Below are 26104 nucleotides of genomic sequence, written 5' to 3' on the forward strand. Positions count from 1 at the left end.
AGGGGTTATTTGAAGAAGAAGAAAGGGGCAAGCAAACGAGATTAGAGCATACACTGCGGACGCGGGGCAGTGGGTTTAAAATAAAGCACCTGATGGATGAGATGAGGATCATCTGATGAGAGTCGGGGGTGGGTAGGTGTCCCAAGAAAGAGCCAAGGTTTTTCGAGAATGACACAGGTCAGTGAAAGGGGCCCGTTGAGTGATGACAGAGAGCGACAGCTGCAGTGGCAGAGACTGGTATTTTAAGTGGGGGATGGGTATCCAAGAAAAGCAAGAGAGAAGGAGTTTGGTGAGATGAAAGGTGGCGTGACCCCCTGAAAAAAAGAGAAAATGTAAAGAGACATATGGGCATCGGTGGGGACAGGGAGCTAGTAAGTAAGGGCTAGGGACATCAGAGGCTAGAGGGAGGCGAGCGTCTCGTCAGCGAAAAAGTGTTCTCTAAAGAGGGGTTGGCTGCTGAATTGGAAAAAAATAATTTTAAGTGGAGAGTGGTATTTTTAAGTCGTGTGTTTTTTTTTATCAGCTAATACAAAATTTACCATAATGTGACTCATTTTGTGTAACGAAGTTAAACAATGAAAAGCCCAATAAACAATCATAAGAATTCAGATTGCATACTTGGAGGAAGAATGTTGATTTATCAAAACACTTCAACACAGTATAGACCTTACTGGGGGACACTGGAAGGTGAAGAATAATGTTCACAGAGTTGAAAATACGCATTTATCAGAAAACACTGAATGTGGCTAACCATATAAGCATTCTAACATGACTAAGACATGATGTCCCATGGCTCGGTGGTTGTTTCTCATTCATTTCTATGTTATTAGATCACCCTTTGAGTTACTTCCAGAATGCTTGTATCTCATATCAGTGAAAGTGGCCTAACCCCAAGACTGGCAGCTAGGACTACAGCATGCATCAAATATAAATGAAATTATTAAACAATCAGCACAATTTTTAACTGATTTTCATCCTCACATTTAATATGTTAATTTAATTCACATATTTCTCTCTCTAATGTTCTTGAACATAAATCAACATTACATCTTATTATACATCAATTCAACCAGCGGTTACATTTCCTGAGCACCCAATGCATTTCGGGACTCAAAAAGTCCCTTTGTCAGGGGTACCTGTGTCAAAAAGAAACAGAACAAGGAAACAATTTTACATGATGCCTTTTAGAGCCTATTTACAATTCAAAAATATCAGCTTCATCACTATAAATCACAATCGGTTTCCAATCATGATCTGCATTTATCATCTATTAGTTGCACACATTTTAAATCATTGCAAGACATTCAGTCTTTTGAAACAACTAACTGTAAGTATCTGTGTCTATTTTCTCACCGTGTGAAATCCCTGTGATACTTCTAAAACAAGCCTCAAAAAGACTCTCAGGAGAATCTAAAATGTCAAAAATACCAAGTTTGCGAGAGAAAACAAAAATACTTAAATGATTTTTTAAAAAGATAAAGGACCACTATGCTAAATACACCATCACAATTCGCTTACCTGAATTGTGAAAAAAAAACTCCCTGTAGAAAAATAATAAATAAGTGATCAATGCTTCAGTTGTGAAGATTGTCTGATAGATATAAAATTATGAATCCAAGATCTCACCTGGTCTAAGCGTATTCGTCGCGATATATACAAAATAAGTTGCAACATCTATGAGGAAAAGCCAAATTGAATCCCAATTTTAGCATGGCGTATAAAACTCATTGTCAAACACGAAGAGATGGGAATTGAATAGCATCTCGCCTGCACTAGCGGTGCATTTTCCAACGAATAGCGAGGACGGGGTTCTACGAGGTAACTCTCTATGAAGTAAACAAATGCATATGTTTTATAGGGTTACCACAAAGTGCAGCCTAGATCTAAACCGATACACCAAACGGCTATTACACTCACCAAAAAACCGCAGTCCGATCGCTATTCCGCCATTTCTTCCTCAAGCTCCGAAGGGGATTTACTTCCGTGTATTGCCCGGTATATGTATCGCGAGATGACGGAACCAATATACGACAACACTAAAAACGGACTCGATTTATTTTGAGCCAGTTTCAAGTATGATTACGAAATTTTCACAACTCGACACTGAAGAAAGACTCGAAAATCGAATCGAGTGTCTAATCTTGATCGAACGACATAAAACGCGCCCATAATTACAATAAGGGGGAAAGAAGCCTGATCTATCCCTATTTATTCTCAACTTCCATTGAATTTCAAAATTATAAAAGACTCAGAAAAAGTTATTACCCAAACATAAATAAAGAGTAAGAAGTTTGGTTAAAAAACTCAAGGTCAATAGTCATCTGTGTTATGTCTGATGTTATGTTATGTCACAGTGTGCACTAATGAAGTGTATACGGTTTACACGTGTTGCTGGCCAGCTTTGTCGTTCAGGACATGTTTATAGAAAGCAGCTCATTTCTAATTTGTCGTTGACCCCAAAGGCCATCAACGTTTCAAGTTTTTTAATCCAGAAGCCTTCTCTCTGGAGGAGAATCTTGGAATTATCCTTGCCTTCAATTTTAGGTACTAGTTCAATGATTTGAAACTTGAGTTGGGCTACTGTATGTCGATATGCAGTCCAATGTAAAGCCAGAGGTGATGTGGTGTTTTTATTGCGAATCCGACTCTTGTGTTCTGACAATCGTATCTTCATCTTACGTTCAGTTTTTCCTACGTAGAGTAGGCCACACGGGCATTTGATCATATATACTAGATGTTCAGAATTGCAATTAGTCGAATGTTGTAATGGTATGCTTTCGCCAGTTCTAGGATGTGATCAGATATTCCCAATGATCACATTATTGCAATTCTTGCAATTTCAGCATTTCCTGGTCCCTTGGGGGAAATATCACCTCTAGTAATGCTTATCCCTGTCTTTTTAGTCAACAATTCTTTGAGATTTTGTGCCCTATTATAGGCAAAAAGAGGTCTTTCTTTGAATAGTGACCCAAAGTCTGGTTCTGTGAATTGAATTAACATATTAAATGTGATGATGAAAATCAGTTAAAAATTGTGCTGATTGTTTAATAATTTCATTTATAGTTGATGCATGCTGTAGTCCTAGCTGCCAGACTTGGGGTTAGGCCACTTTCACTTGTATACACACTGCTTAGCAGGCATTAATACAGCAAGCACACAAAGCGTTCTATTAGATTAATTTGATTAACTGAGTGCAACTTCCACCAACATACATTGTATCTGATATCAAGCATTTCTCGTAAACTAGGCCATATCCAGATAGCCAAGTACACTCTTTTTTTTTTTATTTTTGTTGCTGTCATGCACATGCTCACACTTTTTGGGATTTCTTTGTTCTTTAAACCCGATAAGTCATGTAGTTCCTTGCGCTTTAAACCATGGCCGCATATGCCTCACAAAATTACTAAGACACAGCACAAACCTTCTTATATGATCCACCTTAAACTTTCTGGTTGCTGGCCGCTACCAGGTGCCATGCATTACAACCACTGTATCCAACACAAGTTTCTGTGCACTCAGCTGAGGGAGGAAAAATGTCAAAAGCAAGGCAGTTCTGTAGATTCGGACCGGTCGCAATAAAAGATACTGCGTATCCTAAAAAGTACTGCATTTGCTCACCAGACTTGGACTGGTTTGCACAGTAACACACCTTATAGCATATTGCACTTTTTTAGATGTGGCCCCTCAACGTACGATTAACCTAGGGGCACTATCAGTTGTTATCGTGCATTAGAAGCTTTCGTTGACAAGTATTTGTTTCATGTTTTTATACTGTTATGAAAGGTATTTTAACGTGCCCTAGTTATTTATGGTTTTTCTTCACGAAGTCCCTGCTAAGGTTTTACTTAACGACACAGAAGGCCATGCCCGAAGCCTCTTCAAGATCATCATCTGTTTATTCGAAGTTTATGAATAATTACAATATGTGTAACAATTTTAATTAATTGAATCAAATAAAGTATTACTTACATTTAGCAAAATCTTTTTGCTTCCTGGTTTGACCTTACAAACTAAAATTAGAAATATGTGTGCAATATCTTTCTACCAGTGTTTTATGCAGCTCCGCTCTACTAGCTAGTGAACTATCTTGGCTTACATCTGTTTCTCCAACACAGTTTGAATTGACTTGTAAGTTATGCATAATCTCTAGCAAGTATGTGTTGCTGTGTGTACCAGGCTGCTTTTTGGGACAGATTGTTGCACGTGTCAACAGTGCGCTCTTCCAAGTAGAGTAAGAACTACGCCTTTTCTGTTTTTTGCTGCCTTTGTCTCTTACCTTTGTTATGAATACTTGTGCTTACCTTTTGGTATCTGATTGTAGATTGACTTTGCGTTCTTGATAGCTGCTGTTGCAACAGTTGTTCATAAGTCAGCATATGCATCAAATGGTTCCCAAGCTCTTTGTGTGTAATATTCATATGTTTATGAAGGAGTTCAAAATGTCAGATGTTGTGTACGATGTGGACACTAGGAACACTATGATGACGGACCATATTCTTCTTTCAGGAAAGGGCTTTAACATTCACATATAGTTATACAGGTACCAATTTGGTGATGTTGGTGATTAACACAGGAGTGTGAACTGCAAGTTTATTTCTGATTGTGCACCATCAGCATTTGCACTGTTTGATGGTGATTTGGCCTGCATTACTATCCCACTGTCTTGATGTGTAGCTAAACTGCGCATTACATTTGATGGTGAAATGAGATATATGGCGCCTACACTTGACTTGTACATTCAAACCGGATGATGTAGTATGGGATGATATATGAAAATGTCCATTTGGTATAGACAGTGTTCAAGCTAAGTTAATCTAATAAGTTAAAAAAAATATTACGCATAGGGTTCCACTATTATGCAACATAACATTTCAATGTCAACACACTTATGTCACTAGAACATGGGTGATTTAACTAGATTTATGGACCACATGTAGTATTACAATTGGAGTTGTTCTGTTGTTTCAGCCCTGATGAAGTTCTAGGGATATGTTATGTTATGTGATCTTGTGTAGCTCATGGCTACCCCAGCAACGGGGCGTCCCAGCGCTTGCGGACATGCCAGAAGCTAGTACGGCAGAGGAAGTACTAGATGGAAGCAAACAGCCAAGTTTTTATACGTTTTCGGAATTGCAGGTGATTTGAAGTGGCCCGAGCTTTAGGGGGGATAGAATTCCAAAGCTTAGGGGCCAAATACCTGAAGGAGCGGCCACCGGCTCTGCTCCTCCGAATCCTGACAGTACGAGCTAGAGAGAGGTCCGCTGAGCGGAGTGCACGCGTGGGAGTATAAAAAGAGCACAGTCCCTGCAGAGTTTGCGGGCCAGCATTATACAGGATTTTGTGGGTGAGGCAGAGGGTCTTGAATTGAATGCGTTGTTGTATTGGAAGCCAATGTAGTCGTCGGAGAATGGGGGACTTGTGGCAAGTTTTAGGTAGGGCAAACAGAACGCGGGCCACGGCGTTCTGTGCTCTTTGCATCCTGTTTATTGCAGTCATGTTAGAGCCTAACATGAGGGCATTGCAATAATCCAGGTGAGATAGAACTAATGCCTGGACTATAATTTGGCGGGTAGAAGGCTCAAAAAACCCCAGGATGGGTTTAAAAGAGCGAAGACGCCCGTAACAGGTACCTGCCACTTTTTTGGCATGGGACTCCAGGTTAAGTGAATTGTCAAGCAACACCCCCAGATTTTTTCTGACTCCTTGGGTATAGGAGCTGGTCCCAGCGCAGGAGGCCACCAATGCTTGTCCCAAGTCTGCGTGCCATTGCCAATCAGAAGTACCTCTGTTTTAAAGGCGTTTAACTGAAGACAGTTGTTAGATAGCCACCTTGAAATCGCCAGAATGTCTGCTTGGAATTTAATTTGGTCCACCACATTGTTATTGGAAAAGTTGAAAATGAGTTGTGTGTCGTCCGCATATGATGTTAGCTGGATCTTACGTTCCCGGGCCATCAAGGCCAGGGGGCGGACGTACACATTAAACAATGTGGGACTGAGCGCAGACCCCTGAGGCACCCCACATTCAAGAGGGAGCTTGCTGGATGAGTACGGCGGGGCGTGCACCTGGAAGGAGCGGTCAGATAGAAATGACGCAAACCAATCCAGGGCCGTTTCCCTGACTCCGATCTCCCACAGTCTCTCAAGTAGTATCTTGTGGGAGACCATGTCAAAAGCCGCACTCAAATCCAGCAGAACCAGGATAGAGGTTGCACCCATGTCCAGGGAGGCCCTTAGATGTTCTGTGACTGTTAACAGGGCAGACTCCGTACTGTGATTAGCACGGAAGCCATTCTGGGACTCATCCAGAATCCCATTGGACTCCAAGTAGACAGTCAGAGTGGAATTGACATGTGCTTCCGCCACTTTCACAAGATAAGGGAGCAGCGAAATAGGTTGGAAACTGTCTGGGCTTGAAGGATCCAGTGTTGGTTTCTTCAAGAGGGGTACTACTTTGGCATGTTTCCAGGATTTGGGAACGGCGTCTTGCTGTAAAGATCGATTAATCAGCTCTCGGCCTTCCTGCAGGACAGAGTCATGAAGTGATCTGAACAGTTCCGGTTTGATGGGATCATCCACTTTACTCTTAGGGCTAGGTGTTACATCCCTAGCTGTTCGATAGGTGGAAGAGTCAGGAGGGAGTAGGGAGGATCATAATTGTCTCTAGCAGGATTAGGGAACCCCAAAGGGCTATCCGGTTGTAGTAGGTTGTATATCCCTTTGACTTTATTAATAAAGAAACAAGATAGTGTCAGATGGACAGTGTGAAGAACTATCAGGTTGCCTGTGCCTACCGGGGCTTTGGTCATATCTTTCACCAGGGAAAAGATTGTTTTGGAGCGATTTGTGATTGAGGTAATCAAGTCTGTGTAGTAGGTGGCTTTAGTTTTCTTTATAAGTTTATGGTAAGCTTTAGTGGCCGTTCTAAACGTAGTTTTGGCCAGGGGGTCGTAAGATCGTCTCCAGATACGCTCTAGCAGCTTGCACTGTTTTTTTGTTTCAGCGATAGTCTCTGAGTACCAGGGGTGGGACTGATCTCGCCTAGGCCTCGAACATTTCATAGGGATAAAATGATCTAAAGAATTATTTATCCACTCCCTATAAGCAGAGTCTGCTTCTTCCATGTTGCCCGACCTGACAGGGCGGGAATGGTTGAGCCTGGCTTCAAACTGGGCTTTATCTAGACTATTCCAGGGGCGCCTCCGTAGGGAGGGCGGAGGAATCTCCCTGCCGCTAGCTGGGATCTTGACTGAAACAGAGACCAGGAAGTGGTCAGTCCAGCTAAGATGACTGGGGGATTCAGCTGTAACTTCCTCTATATTAGTAAAAACTGGGTCCAGGAGGTGGCCTGCCTGATGAGAGGGTCCCACAATTAGCTGATGAAGCTGGCACGCTTCCAAGTCGCCAAGACACTTCGCTATAGTGGGGGAGTCTTGCTGCTCGAGGTGGAGGTTGAGATTACCAAAAACACTGAAATTAGCTGATTGAAGCGCTAGTAACAAAATGGTAGATAATAGCGACTCTTGGAATGCACTCGCCGGTCCTGGGGGATGGTATACGAGGAGCCCTGTGAGAGTGAAGGTGTCATAGACCCTTATCTTAAATAGAGCGCATTCGCTGCTAACTATGTGTAGCGGGTTGCTCAGTAAAGGGCAGTAAACGAGTTTTAGTAAGGACCGGCTTTATTTGTTGGAACAAGAGATCTGTACAAGTTTTGCGTTGGTGGGGTCGCCTCGGAGATCGGCTTCTCCCCGGTCGCTGTTTCCTGCGTGTAACCTCTGTCTTCTTTCTTATCAGGCTCCTTCGCGTTTCCACTGGATCGGTCTCTGTCTTTAAACCTTGGTAGCCTCGGAGCAAGAGACAAGAGAGAGGGTCTCAGTCCTTGACTATTTCACAATAGTGAGGGAAAAAGGAGTGGGGGGATACCCGGTGCTGTCTATGAAGCGGTTGGTGCACAGGGAAGGGAAGAAGTGCTGGGAGGGGTCCCGGGGAAAACGGAAAGGGGGGGTGCTATTTACACCAGACTCGGTTCCCTCGCCTTTTCACCCAACCCGAGATACGGTCACGTACCTCTGTGAGCCACACGCCTCCAGGTCGCGTGCGGCGGGGCGGCTCATGGTGCCGATGGCCTCCAGGCTCCCGCGACGTCAACGGGTCTCGTACCTCCTCCTCTACTCCCACCGATGGTAATCCGGGTTCTCCTTCTTCCTCCGCGTTGTCTCTCCGTTCTCTCCACCACTCTCCTCTCCGCTCAGCGTCCTCCACTCCAACCTGCACGCCGGTGAACAAGCACACCTGGCTGTTCTTCACTTCCGTATTTAGAGCCTGACGATGTATTTGGACTTGTAAATCACCCCTAATCCACCACCTCTACCAATGGGTCTATTTTGAACACATATAAGGTATCCTGGGGGAAGAGCCAGAGCTACTGTTCAGCATATTAAGGGGGATAGCCCAAGCTCAGTGGGCTTATATTAACTGTTGTGTACTATTGCTGTGATTGTATTTAATTGTCTCCACTGTGTTTGTTATTCTTTTAAGTACCTACCGTTTGTTATTTTGGTCATCACAATTAACCCTGATGCATAAACCATGTCTGTATATTTTTATGAATCCTTTTAAAAAAAACTATCAATAAAAATAATTTTATATATGTCCTAATAGCAGATTGTTATTTGCACGGAGCTTGGGCTATCCCCCTGTGGAAAAAGGTAGGGCTAGGACCTTTCTCAGGATTTGCCCGGCGCTAACCGCCCTTGTACCATTCAAGTTTACCAAGCAATGAGGCAGGCGCCGGAGACCAGAAGGCAGGAAACAGAAGTTTATTCCGACGGAGCAGAACACATCAGATCAGACAACAAGGTATCGTCTCGAGGTGCTCTAACAGCCTCTCGGAGGCCTGGCCTCTTATACACTGGTTTATGGCATGTGACCTTTCTTTATTACAATCAGAACTTTGTAAAGCAAGGAAAAGACATCCCCGTAATCCTCGCGTCAATCCCACCCCCATATACCTTCACAATAGAGGTCCTCAACCTGCTGATAAGAGGAGGGGGTCATCACGCAGCTGAGTGTTCCGTCGAGTCTTAGGATGTGTGCGCCTGATCATATCACAGGGGGTGGGGAGGCCTGGATCAATAGAGGGTCCTTTGAAGGAGAGCGACCTCATACAATAAGGGGCAGTAAATGATATCTCCCGGCTTAGGCAATGGCCTCGGACCTGTGTGGACAGTCGGACACGGGGTGAGGGGCCATCAATGGAGTGGTATTCATGCTGCGTGGACAATCCAGTGCAGAGGGGAGGTTTATCAACAGAGGGGCATTCATGGGAGGAGAGGAGGTGTTGGTCAGGCGCTGGCGTGACTCCCAAGGACAGGGTCATGCAGAAGGGTCATGCTCATAAGGAGGAGGGAGGGGGAGCCAGGGTGCGCTGAGGATGCTTGCTGGGTCAGAGGGGCGTGCTGGCGATCGATCGTGGACAGGGAGACCATGATATCTAAAATGGCTGCCGTGCACGTAGTACATAGGTGACAAGCTGGCGCAGATGATGTTCAGATCGCAAACTAAAATTCCACACCCCTTAATATGCTGAACATATTGATGTAATATTGTCTGTAGTTTGCTGCCTAGGAAAGTTCTTCTAATTGGTTTATTGCCCTGTCCTAGGAGCTTTATAGCTATACAGGGGGTCCTTTTTAGGTCGAGCAGACGTAAAAGCAGGTGAAGCCTGCTGTCTGCGAAGACATCTTTTGTTGGCGTGTTCCGATGAATGTGAGACAGGGGATGTGCACGAGCTCCACATCGGCGATTTCACCTTGTGGGCGCGCACGCCCAGCCGGCTCCGTGCACATCCCCTGTTCTCAACATTCACCGCAAGTCAGCTTCTGGCCATCGCGCGTGTACACACACAGGCAAAGTCACGCTTGCGCACACACATTCTCCCCCCCCCCCGCACACACACACACACACACACACACACACACGCACCCCCTCCCCCACCACTCACGGGGCTCATGCGCACAGACACACATATCCCCCCCCCTCCACTCACCGTGCTCTTTTGTCGCGTCGCCTCGCTGAACTCCTTTTCTCCGGCGCAACGAGCAACACCAGCCTCTTCCGGCCACGTCACAGGCCCCGCCCATGTCACGGGCAAGGATGCCTGACTTCCTGGTTTCGCCCCCGCCAGCAACTCTGCTTCATGAAAGCGTGCAGCAACCTAGACCGGTAACTTGTGATTGCGGGAAAATTACTTGTTGTTAATTGCTCTCTTGTACATTTCTGTTCCTATTGTGAAGTGCTCTGACGCCTTCGGGGAAAGTCCGCGCTCTATAAAGACGCGTAAGTAAGTAAATTGTTCAGCTCTGCCCAGCGTCGCTGTTAAGACACCTTACACCCTTTGTTTGTGGTTGTGGTTTCACTTTCACTGCCTGTGTTCATTTAAGATGGTGTCCCCCCCTTTGCATTTGCGGGTTCGTTTTCCTTGTGTTACCGTTTTTGTCCCCTTTCCTGTCTTTGTCCGCTTTGCTTCCGCTTGTATCACGGCAGAATTCGGTCGTTTTGCGCAGATCGACGGGTAATTGGAGCCCGGCACTGCAGTATAGCGCCTACACGTTGAATGTAACGCTCACATAGCTCCTTCCCACCGCAACAAAGCGGCACTGTGGCTGGAGCTCGTGTACAGCACCTTCCTGCAGTATAGCGCCCACGTACATTCCTTCCTGATAAAACTGCAGGGGTCACCACAGCAATACAGCGCCCACACTCCGGGAAAACTGTTTCAGTAGCGCGTACCTCCAGAAACTTCATGCGGGACCCCAGCCACACAGCGGCTGCAGACAGTGAGGTGGGGGGCAACGCTCCTTACGTGAAGCGCTGTATGGAACCCTTCTAGGCATCTTTTGGGAGACAGTGACTCCAGTTCAGCCCGTCGAACAGTCCAGCTTCCCTTCGGCGATAGACCCAGTAACCAGGCCTTGTTCTCAAGTGATGCCCGTGACCTGCTTCCTCGGCTGCCCGCACAGAGGGTCCCAAGATATCTCTGACCCCCTGATCATGCAGGACTGTTTTGTTGCCCTATGCACCCTCCGCTTCCCAACAGCCCCCAGAAGCTTACATCCTCTTCTAACAGCGCTTTCTGACTGTGTATCGGAGCTGATGCTTGGCTCAGTCGATCTAAGTCACCATTTTCATTGACATATTCGCTCCGGGTTATTTCCGAGATATAGACCGCCAGGTGACCCTCCCTTTGGTGAGAGAGATCAGGCTGCCTTGCTCTCGGTAGCCGTAGCCGAGTTTACATCACACCGCCCACTTGAGCTTTCCAAGCTTTTCAAGCCCTCCTGCGGGAGCGAACCTGTAGCGTACCTTCCAGTAATCACACGCAGTTTTCAGCGTGCGCTTTTGTCTGGCGCAGCTCTTGGTTCACAGCTGTGTTTCTCTTGGGTTTCGGCTTTGATGGACCACCATTTTGGTCTTGCATCTCGTTCCCCTCTTTTCTGAGGAGCCACCACGATTTTCTCTCTTCCTCGGGCACCGGAGGTTGTTGCATTGCTGTCCACCTTGGCAGCGGTCTTTCCGATGCTTAAATTTTACATTTGCTGTGCCCCCTCGCTCGCATACTCATCTCAATTCTTGAGATGTGTCTCCTCAGCCAGGACGTCGCAGCGCGAGCTGGGTGGGGCAGGTGAGCACCCTCACACACCCACACCCTCACACACACACACCCCCACACCCTCACACTCCCCAACCCTCACACCCTCACACTCCCCCACCCTCTCACTCCCCCCACCCTCTCACTCCCCCACTCTCTCACCCCCATATCCCCACACCCCCTCACCCTCTCATCCCCTCTCCCTCACATCCCCTCTCCCTCACATCCCCTCTCCCTCACATCCCCTCTCCCTCACATCCCCTCTCACTCACATCCCCTCTCCCTCACATCCCCTCTCCCTCACATCCCCTCTCCCTCACATCCCCTCTCCCTCACATCCCCTCTCCCTCACATCCCCTCTCCCTCACATCCCCTCACTCTCACATACCCTCACCCTCACCCTCACATCCCCTCACCCTCACATCCCCTCACCCTCACATCCCCTCACCCTCACATCCCCTCACACTCACATCCCCTCACCCTCCCATCCCCTCACCCACCCTCGCATCCCCTCACCCACCCTCGCATCCCCTCGCCCACCCTCGCATCCCCTCACCCACCCTCGCACCCCCTCACCCACCCTCACACCCCCTCACCCACCCTCACACCCCCTCACCCACCCTCACACCCCCTCACCCCCCCACCATCACACCCCCCCACCATCACACCCCCCCACCATCACACCCCCCCACCATCACACCCCCCCACCATCACACCCCCCCACCATCACACACCCCCACCATCACACACCCCCACCATCACACACCCCCACCATCACACACCCCCACCATCACACACCCCCACCATCACACGCCCCCACCCTCTCACCCGCCCCCACCCTCTCACCCGCCCCCACCCTCACACGCCCCCACCCTCTCACCCGCCCCCACCCTCTCACCCGCCCCCACCCTCACACGCCCCCACCCTCACACGCCCCCACCCTCTCACCCGCCCCCACCCTCACACATCCCACCCTCACACCCCTCACTCCCACTCACCCTCACACCCCTCCTACCCCTCACCCTCACATCACCTCACCCTCACACCCCTCCTACCCCTCACCCTCACATCACCTCACCCTCACATCCCCTCGCCCTCACATCCCCTCGCCCTCCCTCAACCTCACATCCTCACACCCCTCACCCCCCCACACCCTCACTCACCCTCTCACACACTCACGCACCCTCAATCACCCTCACACCCCCTCACTCACCCTCCCACCCCCTCACTCACCCTGAGGAAATATAAATTTTATGGTCAAGTAATGTTCCCTAACGTGTACCCCACCGTCTCCATGTACCAGCTTAAAGTGCATGTAACTTCCCTCCTGTGTCAGCTATGAAGACGCAAATACATTTGCGTCCAACGTCAACATGTCCTCTTTCAGACCCGCCATGAACGGGTTGAATATTCAGTTTTTAAGTATGCTATGCCAACGTCTTTTTGTGGTGTACTTTACACGTTTTTCAGCCCTGGCGAAGTAGGCCCTGAATTCTGCCATCAAGCCTTTTCCTGCCTTCTGACTCTGAGATGCCTCAGCCTGGGCCTGCCTCTGTACCCGTGACCTCTGCCTTACTCCCTGTGCGGCTCACGGCGCTTAGCTCAGCCTGCTGCCTGCCAAGACTGTATTCAACCTTCGAATTATCTGTTCCGCTCCTCGAAAATGCATTCCTGCCTACTAGTTTAAGTAAACATCCCCCCAGCTGCAGAGCAAAGGGCCCGGCCTCACTGTCTCCGTGCAAGTAATTCATAGCCTCTGTTACCATGGTAGGCCCATGCCCCCTCGCTTCTCATGCAGACACTTAGACGCTTATACACGCACTCACAGTCAGTATAGAATAGCTTCTGCCCCAGAGACCTTTTCCGTCTAGATAATATAGTTCCTAAACATCAGATACCAGATATGATAGAGGCACGAGTTGATCTGACATGCCAGACTTCTGTCTCTTTCCGCCAGTGTAAATGTCAAGTCCTCTGCACCCTCCAGCTTCACGTCAATCACGCGTCATGCAGCTGCGCGCGCATCCAGGCCTCAGATTTCTGCTGACATTTCAAGATTCTGCTTTGTTGCCACCCACTTATGACACCTACCTGTGACGTTTCTAGCACACACCTCTATGTTCACGCCTAGTTCACGCCTTCTAATTACGTACCACTACCCCGTGTGTGTTTTATCTTGTTTCTCTCAGCTGTTACGCCTACTGTATTGGTTTCTATAATGTGACTTAAGTATATAAGCTATGTATTGTCAATAAAATATTGCTCTATCCCTTCCTACACCCTAGTGGTGGTAGGAACATGATATCCGGTCTGGTACCATTCCTTTTTAAGGAATAAAACCCCTAAGAACTCTAACACCACGGACTCTGCCTCTTTCTTTCCGATTGAGTTATTATTGATTAAGTACTTACCTGCATAGAAATTAGGACGGTAAATCAAATATTTACCACATTATTTTGGCGCCCGAATAGGGACCCCTCCCCCACCCCACGCGCCGGTTGGTGCGTTGCAAGCTCTGTCCCCTGCCATCAGTTAGACGGAACTACGCGTACTGGCAGGATTTCCTGTATCTCCCTCTGGCCCACGGAGGTGACGAAGACTGCGATCAGCACCCAGACGAGGCGGTGAGGAGTGCGGAGGATCCCGACCAGAGCCTAGCCGAAAGAAGCAAGGTCCTAGGTGGCAAGAGGCCCACCAGTTTCCGAAGTATCCACGTGTCGAGTCGAGTCGAGTCCGGTCCAGTCCAGTCGAGTTTTCCGAGGCCTTCTGTTTCCGTGTTTCCCGGTGAGTACCATTGCTGGGACGTATCTAGACGGGTGCATTATTATGTATCCGGTAAAGACGGGTTTGGGTACACAAATTCGGTCTGCACTGTTTTAGACAGTGTATCTGTACTGTTTAGCAGTATATCCGTTATTCCAGTTCTTGCACTGTTCTTAGCAGTGTATCTGTGCTGTTTAGCAGTACATCCAGTATAGGGGGTAGTCATATATGTCTCAAATGTCTTTCATGTGATTAATGTCGTGGTATGAGTGACTGTTTTTAATGTGCATTATTGTGTTCTTGTGTAACTAGTTGTGTTCAGAGTTAAGCAGCAAGGATTGAGCATTCAGCAAGGATTGAGCATTCAGTACTAAGTAAACAAGATGCCGTTTTTCAATAAGTTAAAGCAGATAGGAACTAGGAAAGGGATACTAGAGGAAGAAATTCCTATCCCCCCCTAGGGACACGCCTGGAAATTTCATGTACCATAAACATGGCATAGACGCCATACTGTATCTAGATTTATGGGCCGATTATACTAAGCACCTAGAAGAAAGACACAGATGGCCCGTTACAGGAACATGGGATGCTGAGTGCATCCTGAAAGTAGAAGAAGCTCTATGGAGAAAGAAAGCCAGACAATCACAGAAAGATGCCATAGAACTGTGGTGTAAAGAATCACATAAACGTGCCGAAAAAGAACTCCGTAGAGAAGACAGACTTAGAGAGGCGCCGGATAAAGTCCGAGAAAATGAATTAGTTATTGAAGGGATTCGAGTAAAAGCAAAACTAAAGAAAGACCGCGTCCGCCTAGACAAGACCAGGTCCAGCAACAGACTTCACAGAATATACAGCCCATGCAGAATACACAGCCTATGCATGCTTCACCCCATACAGCACAGACAGTAGCGGTACCACAGTCACAGCCACAGCCCATTGCCGCGACTCAGCAAGTTTCACAACAGATGTACCAGTATGCCCAATCTGATTACCCCGATTATCCACGATACACATGAAACAGCCTAGAGAGGGAGGGTGGCTTGCCTCTTATTGAGATTCCTGTAGATCAAGAGGGTCCTTATGTACACAGTCAAGTATTGGGAAAAGACAGAAAGTTTTTAATTGACACAGGGGCAAGTCGCACAACAATCAGCCATGATGAAGTCCCAGGGGCACCCCTCTCAGGCTCACAGAATGTTTCCCTTGGTTTTTCAGGACAACCTATTGTAAATGAGGTATCGAAACCCGTCCCCCTGGCTGTGGGTCCATTATCACGTGTTACAGACCTGTTACTTACGAAATCATGTCCAGAAAACTTGTTAGGAATAAAGACACTGAAGGCTCTAGGAGCAGTGATATGTTGTTCTCCGGAAGGAGTTAGACTTTTCTTGCGAGATTTCAAGGGTCACTATGTATTACGAGAGTTTGACGTCAGATTGAAAAATGTACCGGATCACTTGTGGGCACAAGGCCCAACCGATGTAGGCTGCATGCACATTACACCATACCGTGTTACACTCAAACCAGGTGTTGTTCTACCACGAATCAGACAATACAAGTTACCACCCGATGCTGTAGTGGCTTTACTGGAAATCATTGAAGAGCTCATTGCCCAAGGAGTGGTCGTAGAGACCGACTCCAATATCTGTAATTCCCCTATCATTCCGATTCTTAAACGTACTGATCCCAATGCACCGCCAGTATATCGGCTGGTGATTGATTTACGAGAACTGAATAAATGCATTGTACCACAGTACCCTGTGGTTCCCGACATCTCATCCCTATTGACTGCTATTGATTCAGAAGCAACGTTCTTTACTGTAATTGACCTCAAGAACGCCTTCTTTAGTGTGCCTATTGACCCAGAGAGCCAATATCTCTTCGGATTCAGTTTAAATGGACGAAGTTTCAAATTTTCACGCGCACCTCAAGGATTCACAGAAAGCCCCAGCATCTATAGTCAAGCACTGAAAAGACAACTTGATTGTATCATAATGCCAGTTAACACTGCCTTACTGCAGTACGTCGATGATCTGTTGATCACCGCACGAAGTGAACCCAAATGTGAACAAGCATCACTGACAGTTTTACATTTTCTGGCCGACAAGGGACACAAGATGTCTCCTTCGAAGCTACAATTCTGTGTTCAGCAAGTTGTGTACTTGGGTCACTTGCTGTCCAAAGTGGGGAGACAGCTCACTCCTGACCGTATCCAGTTAATTGTAAATATGCCACAACCCCAGACACAAAAGGAAGTGCAGGCCTTTATAGGCCTCACCTCGTACTGCAGACAATGGATTCCTCAGTATGCATTTCTAGCTAAACCACTCATTCAGTTGACAACACAGGAGGCAGCGACTTCGACTGTCCTTCCTTGGACTCAGGAACATACACAGGCCTTTGAAGAATTAAAGAAAGCTTTATGCCAAGCACCAGTTCTAGCGACACCATGTTACAGCAAACCTTTTACACTTTTTGTTACAGAACGTGATGGTACAGCGTTGTCTGTCCTCACTCAAGACCAAGCAGGTTCACATAAGCCTTGCGCTTATTTTTCAAGTACATTGGATTCAGTAGCACAGGCACTCCCTGCGTGCTTAAAGTCAGTGGCAGCGACAGCCTTAGCAATCAGGCAGAGCGACTCAATTGTTTTAGGACATCGATTAACAGTTCAAGTTCCACATTCTGTAGAGGTTCTTTTAAACAGAACCCAGACTCAACACTTGACTATAGCACGACTGACAGGTTATGAACTGACGCTATTCCAGCCACACATAGAAATCAGACGCTGCAGCATTCTGAACCCCGCAACATTGTTACCTTCGATTATGACCGATCCAGCCCCGCATGATTGTATAGAGATCATTAATGCAGTAACAAAGCCCCGACGAGACTTAACAGATGTTCCATTGACAAATCCAGACCTGACACTTTATGTGGATGGTTCATGCATGAGAACAAGTACAGGAGAATTAGTGGCCGCGTATGCAGTGACCACTGAAACTGAAGTAAAAGAAACATATCGTATTGATACACTGTCTGCTCAAGCAGCAGAGCTCATCGCTCTGACCCGAGTCTGTATACTAGCCAAGAACAGAAATGTTAACATATACACTGATTCCCGTTATGCGTTCGGAGTCGTACACGACTTCGGAATGTTATGGCAAGAACGAGGTTTCTTGACCTCTCATGGTGCCAAGATCCAACACGGTCCCCTCATTCAAGCACTATTAGAAGCAATACATCTGCCTTCAGGCATATCCGTCATGAAGTGTAAAGCACATACTAAAGCTACGGATTCTGTTTCCCAGGGTAACGACCTGGCAGACCAGACAGCAAAGCATACAGCATTGACTCACACCCAGACAACTGACGTGACAAAGACAATAGTACCGACACATTGTATGACAGTTAGGGATCCCACACTAGATGTAATCGATATTCAGACACATGCTACTCCAGATGAAATAAAGAAATGGACTGAACTAGGAGGGATCCAGACAGATCAAGGTTGGATGACGAAGGGAAAATCTACATGGTTTCTTCCCGACTCTATGGTTCAAGTCATAATAAATACAGCACATAGTCCAGCACATCTAGGAGAGAAAGCGATGTTAGACAGTTTACAGAATCTCTGGTACAACAAACACTTACGAGCAGCAGCAAAACAGAAAGTGCGTACTTGCATGATCTGTTGTCAGTTCAATCCAGGTAAAAGCGTCCCTGTAGAGCAAGGTGGATTTCATCCTCCCGATCACCCTTTTGAAGTCCTCCAGATGGATTATATCCAGATGGACCGTTGTCGAGGATTCAAATATGTCCTCGTAATTGTTTGTGCACTTTCCCGTTGGACCGAAGCATACCCAGTCTCAGATTACACTGCTCCGACCACTGCCAGGCAGCTGGTTCGAGAATTCTTCCCACGATACGGCTTGCCTCGTGTCGTGTACTCAGATAACGGACAGCCATTCACATCCGAGCTCATGAAACAGGTTTCCCTGCTGCTAGAATATCAGTGGAGATTCCATTGTGTCCGACATCCCGAAGCCGCTGGCCTTGTAGAAAGGCATAACCAGACACTGAAAACACGCCTTGCTAAAGTTTGTAAAGCGAAAGGGGTCGACTGGATAGTCGCCCTGCCAGTTGCATTGTTCTATATGAGAATGGTCGCCCATTCGAGATCAGGACTATCGCCGTATGAAGTGGTCTTTGGCAGACCACCGAATATGTGGGGGACGCCCATCCCTAAGAAAATAACAGATGTTGATTGTAACATGCTGACTGATTACCTTGCCTCCTTGATGTCTGCACTCCAATCATGTCGTTCACAGGTTGCCGCAGCCTTTCCTGACAACATTGATGTAAAGCCACATGATGTCCGTCCCGGAGATACAGTGCTAATTAGGAACTTCGACAGGAAAAGTCCGCTGGAGCCCCGCTGGAAAGAGCCGAAGACCGTCCTTCTTACAACGCGGACCGCTATCAAGGTGGAAGGCCGAAAGGGGTGGATCCACACGAGTCATATTAAAAAATGTAATGAACTGTTGCCACAAACAGACTCGTCCACCCCCTCCAAAGACTGTATCGAACCTAGTGACTTTAAAGTTCCCAAACAAGAGAAAACTCCCCAAGAGGAGTATCGAATGAAACTTCGATCTAGCAAGTCAGACAGTTTAATTGTTTAAGTCCTCCCCTAGGTGAATCGGTTAAATAGTTTCTGACATGTATTCCCTAGATCGAGATAGAGAGAGAGACAACTCAAGAAACGTACATATTGTAAATCACTCCGCAGTCACTGTATAGTGACATTATTGATTATGTTTTTTCTAAGTCTTCTGATTATTGTTGCCAGTATATTGCTTCCCATATATTACCCTATCTTCAAGCGTGAACAATCTGCTTACAATGTCACTGCCGAACATTCTTTTAGTGAATTACCTCCCCACGAACTATCTTACAGACTCGCGCTGCGCAACAATACATTCATTAGTATGTTACATCACTCCCATCAGACTAACAACGCTACAAACTGCTGGATATGTGGCCGACTCCCTCCCTATCAGAAATACAAGGGAGTTCTGCCTCTCTTTCCGTACCCGTTCACTCACAATGGCTCCTGTGGTGCATGGTTTAGAATAATTAATTCCTTAGATCCTGATTTTTTTTTTTTTTGAAGACGTTTATTATTGTAGAAGAAAAAGTGCAGTACATATAGCAGAGCCTACAACCCCGCGGGCCGGCTGCAAGAAATCCGTGAATTGTAGGGGCATAGGGTTACAGGGGAAGGCATTATGCATCAGCTTATTCTTTGTTTGGCGCGCTTCTTAACTGGCGGATTATGTATACGCTTCACATTTCGCACACGTTCTGTTCCATAATTGACGTCTCATTTTACATTTTTCTATAATTCAACCAATAACTTTCCAACATAAAACAGGGATGATCTTGTCAGTATGTCCCATTGTGTCTGTGTTGCCAGTGCCGTGCCACATATCATCTGTGCGCACGGCACCAACGTCCCATCAACATGTTAGGCATGCGTCGGTGGCGCATCAGTGAAATGTGGGGACTATAGCTCGTGTGTGTGAGTAGCTGTGGAGCTGGTGTGGAACAGGTTCGGTGGGCGGTGACATCCCCCCGTTCGTCGGTTCAGTGTACGACGTGCGTGGCAGACACAAGTGTCGCCCCTGTTGCATATTCGGTGGGTGGCACCCTTTCCTGTGTTCCTTGTCGTATGTCCAGTCAGTGGCGCTTGACCGCCGCTGTGTGACGGTGGGTGTTCACGCAACTGGTAAGAACAGGAGTGCGGAATCTTTAACCTGGGGTTACGTGGGGGGGGGTCGGACATGAGGGGAGGAGGGGGGGGAAAGTGTACTCGTGGGGGCTGGGTCAGGGCAAAGTTGCTAAGGTCCGTGGTCGGGCTGTTGTGTGGTGGAGGGTCCTCGTGTGTGCGGCTGATTGTTGGTCGTGGCTTGTACGTCGGGGGGAGTCAGTGCTGCCTACATGGAGGGGGGGGGGGGGCCAGCGTGGCGTGCGGTCCTGCCTATGGTGTCGCCGCTCGTGGGGCGCCTACCCTTCTCAGCTGTCTCTGCGTGAGCCCCCTGGCCTCGCCTTCCTCCCGCAGGGAATTCCTTAGATCCTGATATTGCTGTTTTCAAAGGAAACTGGGTTTGGGGAAACTTGAACTTAGTTCTGCTTAATGCCTGTTACCCTGACAAGAAGGGACTTCCCATTAGAATAGGAACTGATCTAGAAAATGAAGTATATGGATTAGGTAATTATACAATTAACCTTATGATTCTTACTGTCGAATCCGAAGCTGCGCCAGTTCTCCCTGCTATGTCAGTATTACCAGTCACTGGTGATTTATGTGTCAGAAAGAAGAGCAAATGATGTTACAAGAACAGACTGATCGATTCATGAGGATTGATATATCATGAAGGGTCCGTAGGGAACAAGGAGGGAATGAGGAAATATAAATTTTATGGTCAAGTAATGTTCCCTAACGTGTACCCCACCGTCTCCATGTACCAGCTTAAAGTGCATGTAACTTCCCTCATGTGTCAGCTATGAAGACGCAAATACATTTGCGTCCAACGTCAACATGTCCTCTTTCAGACCCGCCATGAACGGGTTGAATATTCAGTTTCTAAGTATGCTATGCCAACGTCTTTTTGTGGTGTACTTTACACGTTTTTCAGCCCTGGCGAAGTAGGCCCTGAATTCTGCCATCAAGCCTTTTCCTGCCTTCTGACTCTGAGATGCCCCAGCCTGGGCCTGCCTCTGTACCCGTGACCTCTGCCTTACTCCCTGTGCGGCTCACGGCGCTTAGCTCAGCCTGCTGCCTGCCAAGACTGTATTCAACCTTCGAATTATCTGTTCCGCTCCTCGAAAATGCATTCCTGCCTACTAGTTTAAGTAAACATCCCCCCAGCTGCAGAGCAAAGGGCCCGGCCTCACTGTCTCTGTGCAAGTAATTCATAGCCTCTGTTACCATGGTAGGCCCATGCCCCCTCGCTTCTCATGCAGACACTTAGACGCTTATACACGCACTCACAGTCAGTATAGAATAGCTTCTGCCCCAGAGACCTTTTCCGTCTAGATAATATAGTTCCTAAACATCAGATACCAGATATGATAGAGGCACGAGTTGATCTGACATGCCAGACTTCTGTCTCTTTCCGCCAGTGTAAATGTCAAGTCCCCTGCACCCTCCAGCTTCACGTCAATCACGCGTCATGCAGCTGCGCGCGCATCCAGGCCTCAGATTTCTGCTGACATTTCAAGATTCTGCTTTGTTGCCACCCACTTATGACACCTACCTGTGACGTTTCTAGCACACACCTCTATGTTCACGCCTAGTTCACGCCTTCTAATTACGTACCACTACCACGTGTGTGTTTTATCTTGTTTCTCTCAGCTGTTACGCCTACTGTATTGGTTTCTATAATGTGACTTAAGTATATAAGCTATGTATTGTCAATAAAATATTGCTCTATCCCTTCCTACACCCCAGTGGTGGTAGGAACATGATATCCGGTCTGGTACCATTCCTTTTTAAGGAATAAAACCCCTAAGAACTCTAACACCACGGACTCTGCCTCTTTCTTTCCGATTGAGTTATTATTGATTAAGTACTTACCTGCATAGAAATTAGGACGGTAAATCAAATATTTACCACAACCCTCACACCCCCTCACTCACCCCCACCCTCACACACCCCCACCCTCACACACCCTCACCCACCCTCACACATCCCCACCCACACACACCCTCGCCCCCCCTCCCACACACAACCTCGCCCCCCTCCCACACACACCCTCACACCCCCTCTGCCCTCACACCCCCTCACTCTCCCCCCACCCTCACTCTCCCCCCACCCTCACTCTCCCCCCACCCTCACTCAACACCCTCACTCGCCCTCACCCTCACAACGCTCTCACCCCCACCCCCTCACCCTCACACACCCTCACCCTCAAACCCCCTCACCCTCACACCCCCTCACACCCTCACACCCCCGTCACCCTCACACCCCCGTCACCCTCACATCCCGTCACCCTCACACCCCCGTCAACCCCACACCCCCTTCATCCGCACACCTTGTCACCCTCACCCCCCCGTCACCCCGTCACCCTCACACCCCCGTCACCCTCACCCCCTCACACCCAACACCCTCACACACCTTCAGCCTCACACCCCCTCACACCCCCTCACCCCCTCACCCACCCTCACCCCCCTCACACACCCTCACCCCTTCACCCCCTCACCCTCACAACCCCATCCCCTCAGCCTCATCCCCCACCCCTCACCCTCACCCCCGTCACCCTCACACCCCCATCACCCCCGTCACCCTCACACCCCCGTCACCCTCACACCCCCGTCACCCTCACACCCCCGTCACCCTCACCCCCGTCACCCTCACCCCCGTCACCCTCACAACCCTCTCACCCCCGTCACCCTCACCCCCCGTCACCCTCACCCCCCGTCACCCTCACCCCCGTCACCCTCACAACCCCTCAACCCCCTCACCCTCACCCACCCTCACACACACCCTCACACCCCCTCACCCACCCTCACTCCCATCACCCTCACCCACCTCACCCTTTCACCCTCACAACCCCACACCCTCACAACCCCACCCCCTTACCCTCACCCACCCCTCAACCCCCTCACCCCCTCACACCCCCACACCCTCACACCCCCACACCCTCTCACCCTCTCACCCTCTCACCCTCACACACCCTCACCCTCACACCCTCCCCCTCACACCCCCCCTCACCTCACACCCTCCCCCTCACACCTCTCACCTCACACCCCTTCTCACCCTCACCCACCCCCACACACCCCGTCGCCCTCACACCCCGTCGCCCTCACACCCCGTCGCCCTCACACCCAGTCACCTTCACCCTCACCCCCACACACGCTCACCCTCACACACAACCTCATACCCCCTCACCCACCCTCACCCCATCACCCTCACCCTCACACCCCTCACGGTACCACAACATCACTATGCGGTACCACAGCATCACTGAACGCCACAGCATCACTCGTTCGCCATTACAACATCACTCAGCGCCACCACAGCATCAATCTGTGCAACCATTAAACAACAACTGGTTCAAATATGTTCTCTCAATATTTCAAGCTTTATTACAAATTTAACAATTAGATGTTAATATTTCACTTCTGTTCTTGGATTTTCGTCACAATAAAATACACTGAACATAATTTTCTCAAAAGTTATTTACAAAAGTTTAAGCTATTGTATAAATGACAATGACTTTTATTTAAGTAATAATTATTTAAAAAAATTAAAAGCCATTATTTGTAATATCAATACATGTAAGTCACGTAAATGCAACACATATTGCATTACAAATGCTATAGGTGTCACATTTGCGAAAGTTATAACTATTAACATTGGAAATGACAAAGCTCGATATTTTCAAAAACAAAACATAAATAAAACATTTGTAATTTACAATACCAATAGCTCAAACTTTCCTAATGCGTGACCTATTGCATTGCAAATGCTTGTTTTTCATATTATGTAATTAGTTCATACATGGTTTTTCCCTACGTATCAGATTTAAAGGTGATAAATAATATTTGGAGCGACCACACTATTCTACTTCTTACTATCATTGGGAAACCTGATGATGTACATTCTTGTCAGAACCCTGATTGTGATGATTTGTTATTTAGTGCTGTGAATGGGAAGATATTATGGACTAAGAAAGATAAGCTGTCACTATCAGTTGAACTGAAGAAAATCACTGAAACCCTCTACCCATTGGGTTGGCTACCTGTTGCAATTTGTGAGGAGCATATGCAAAAATGTGTGAGGGTAACCCTGAATCTGGTTGGTAGTCTGTGTAAAAAACCCACAATGCAGTCTAAAGATTTTAATAAATTATTTGTTTTTAATAAGCTTATTAATCATGTACTAAGAAGGCAGTTCACATGTTATTCCAAAGAGCTTAATAAATGAATTTCTTGCTTGAAAAGAAAAAGTACTAGGTGGGTAGGATAACATATGGGTAAAAATAACAGAATCGGTGTAATGTAAAAATCAAAAAGACTTTTGGAAATTTATAGGGGAGAATAGCAACTCTTTCTCTAAACCCAAGATAAATATTTTTACGAGCACTTCGTGGCAGAAATGCATAACTTCCCTCTATGCTTTGAATAATAAAATGGATAGCAATCGCATTATTGAGCCCTTGGTGAGATATATGTTGAATGATGTCCTCCATGTTCCTCTCTTAACACCTCCTGTTTAGTATCATAAGGTTGCCAGGAACATGAGGCAAGAGGTCCTGATCAATTACCCATTACTATGATAAAATTGGATCTGGACCTATGGCCCTCCTACTTAGTGGCGCTCCTGCGGTGCTGTTATGATACAGAAGAGGATCCAGTTTGTGGAAGGGTATTGTCATCTTGCTGCTACAGAAAATAGGCCTCCTAAACATACCTAGTAATTATAGGCCGTTTACCCTGTTGGATGCCACAGGAAAGATTTTCTCTAAATGTGTATATTGTAAACTACTAGAACGGATTGGTGGGGGGGGGGGGGGGGGGGGAGAATTATTCCATTGGAGGAGACCGGGTATAGAGCAGGCCTCTTGATTATGGATAATATAAATGTCATACATCTCATATTGGAGAAAGATGTGAAACTATGGGGTATGTCTGTCTATGTGCCCTATATTGACTACACAGCTGTCTTTGATCGCATAGACAAGCAGACCCTTTGGAGGAAGTTGAGCACCATGGGTATACCAAGGGTCTTCTGAAACGAATTACTGCTCTCCACACTGCTACCTGGCATCATGTTCTGTTAGGAGGTAGGTGGGTTATGACGCCAAAAATGGTTTAAAACCGGAATGCCTGTCCCCCCCCCCCCCCCCCCTTCACCATACATGGTGGATCTGCCTGATGTGTTGAGTAGGGTACCTGGTGATGTCCCAAAATTAGGTTCTTATCGTGTACGCACTCTTCTTTATGCAGGCAATATCCTCCTGCTAGACCTGACCCCTAAAGGTCTCCAGAGACCTCTTGATAATTTGTCATCACATTCAGATGCTCAGTTCCTGAAATTGAATGTAAATAAAAAAGGTCAGGAGGTTTCGTCCTGAAATTAAATGTAAATAAGAAAGGTCAGGAGGTTTCGTCCAAAGGGGTTTCAGATAAATACAAATTATAAGTGATCTTATAACCACTCTGTAAAACGTGTGCATCAACATACACACTTTCACAAAGCGCACTACTCAAAGACCTCGAGGGTTCTGATACAGCTTGTTTTTTCAACTAGACACTATAAAAGAGTTTAATGAAACATAAACCATTGCATTCGATCATTCATTGATATATTATATGTGTATGATCTTTACAACACATTACAAGAAGTGTCAGATGTTACATCACATATTTCCACCAAGTGTGTGTATGTACATAATTCATAATGGCAAGAAAAATATTCTTTCATGCCTTTTGAGGTTTCCCAATGGATTTCGGGCTTACACAAGCCCTTAATCAGGGGAACTGTAAAATACCGGTGTGTAGTACTTTTAACGTACGCCTACAGGAACAAATACAAAATGCTGAATGAATAAACCATACATGCATGTGTGCATTGCGTATATCTCCGGCTAGGCGATATCTGTATTTGTTAGTGAGTGTC

General features: G+C 47.2%; 1 protein-coding gene across 6 annotated transcripts in view; it reads left to right on the forward strand.

The window, feature by feature from the left end:
• The window catches only part of PHTF2 (putative homeodomain transcription factor 2), a 589432-nt gene that overhangs the window by 408 nt on the left and 562920 nt on the right, over nucleotides 1-26104 (forward strand). The window lies entirely within an intron of this gene.

The sequence above is a fragment of the Lissotriton vulgaris genome, chromosome 1_1 (assembly GCF_964263255.1).
Source record: "Lissotriton vulgaris chromosome 1_1, aLisVul1.2, whole genome shotgun sequence".
NCBI classification, from domain to species: domain Eukaryota; kingdom Metazoa; phylum Chordata; class Amphibia; order Caudata; family Salamandridae; genus Lissotriton; species Lissotriton vulgaris.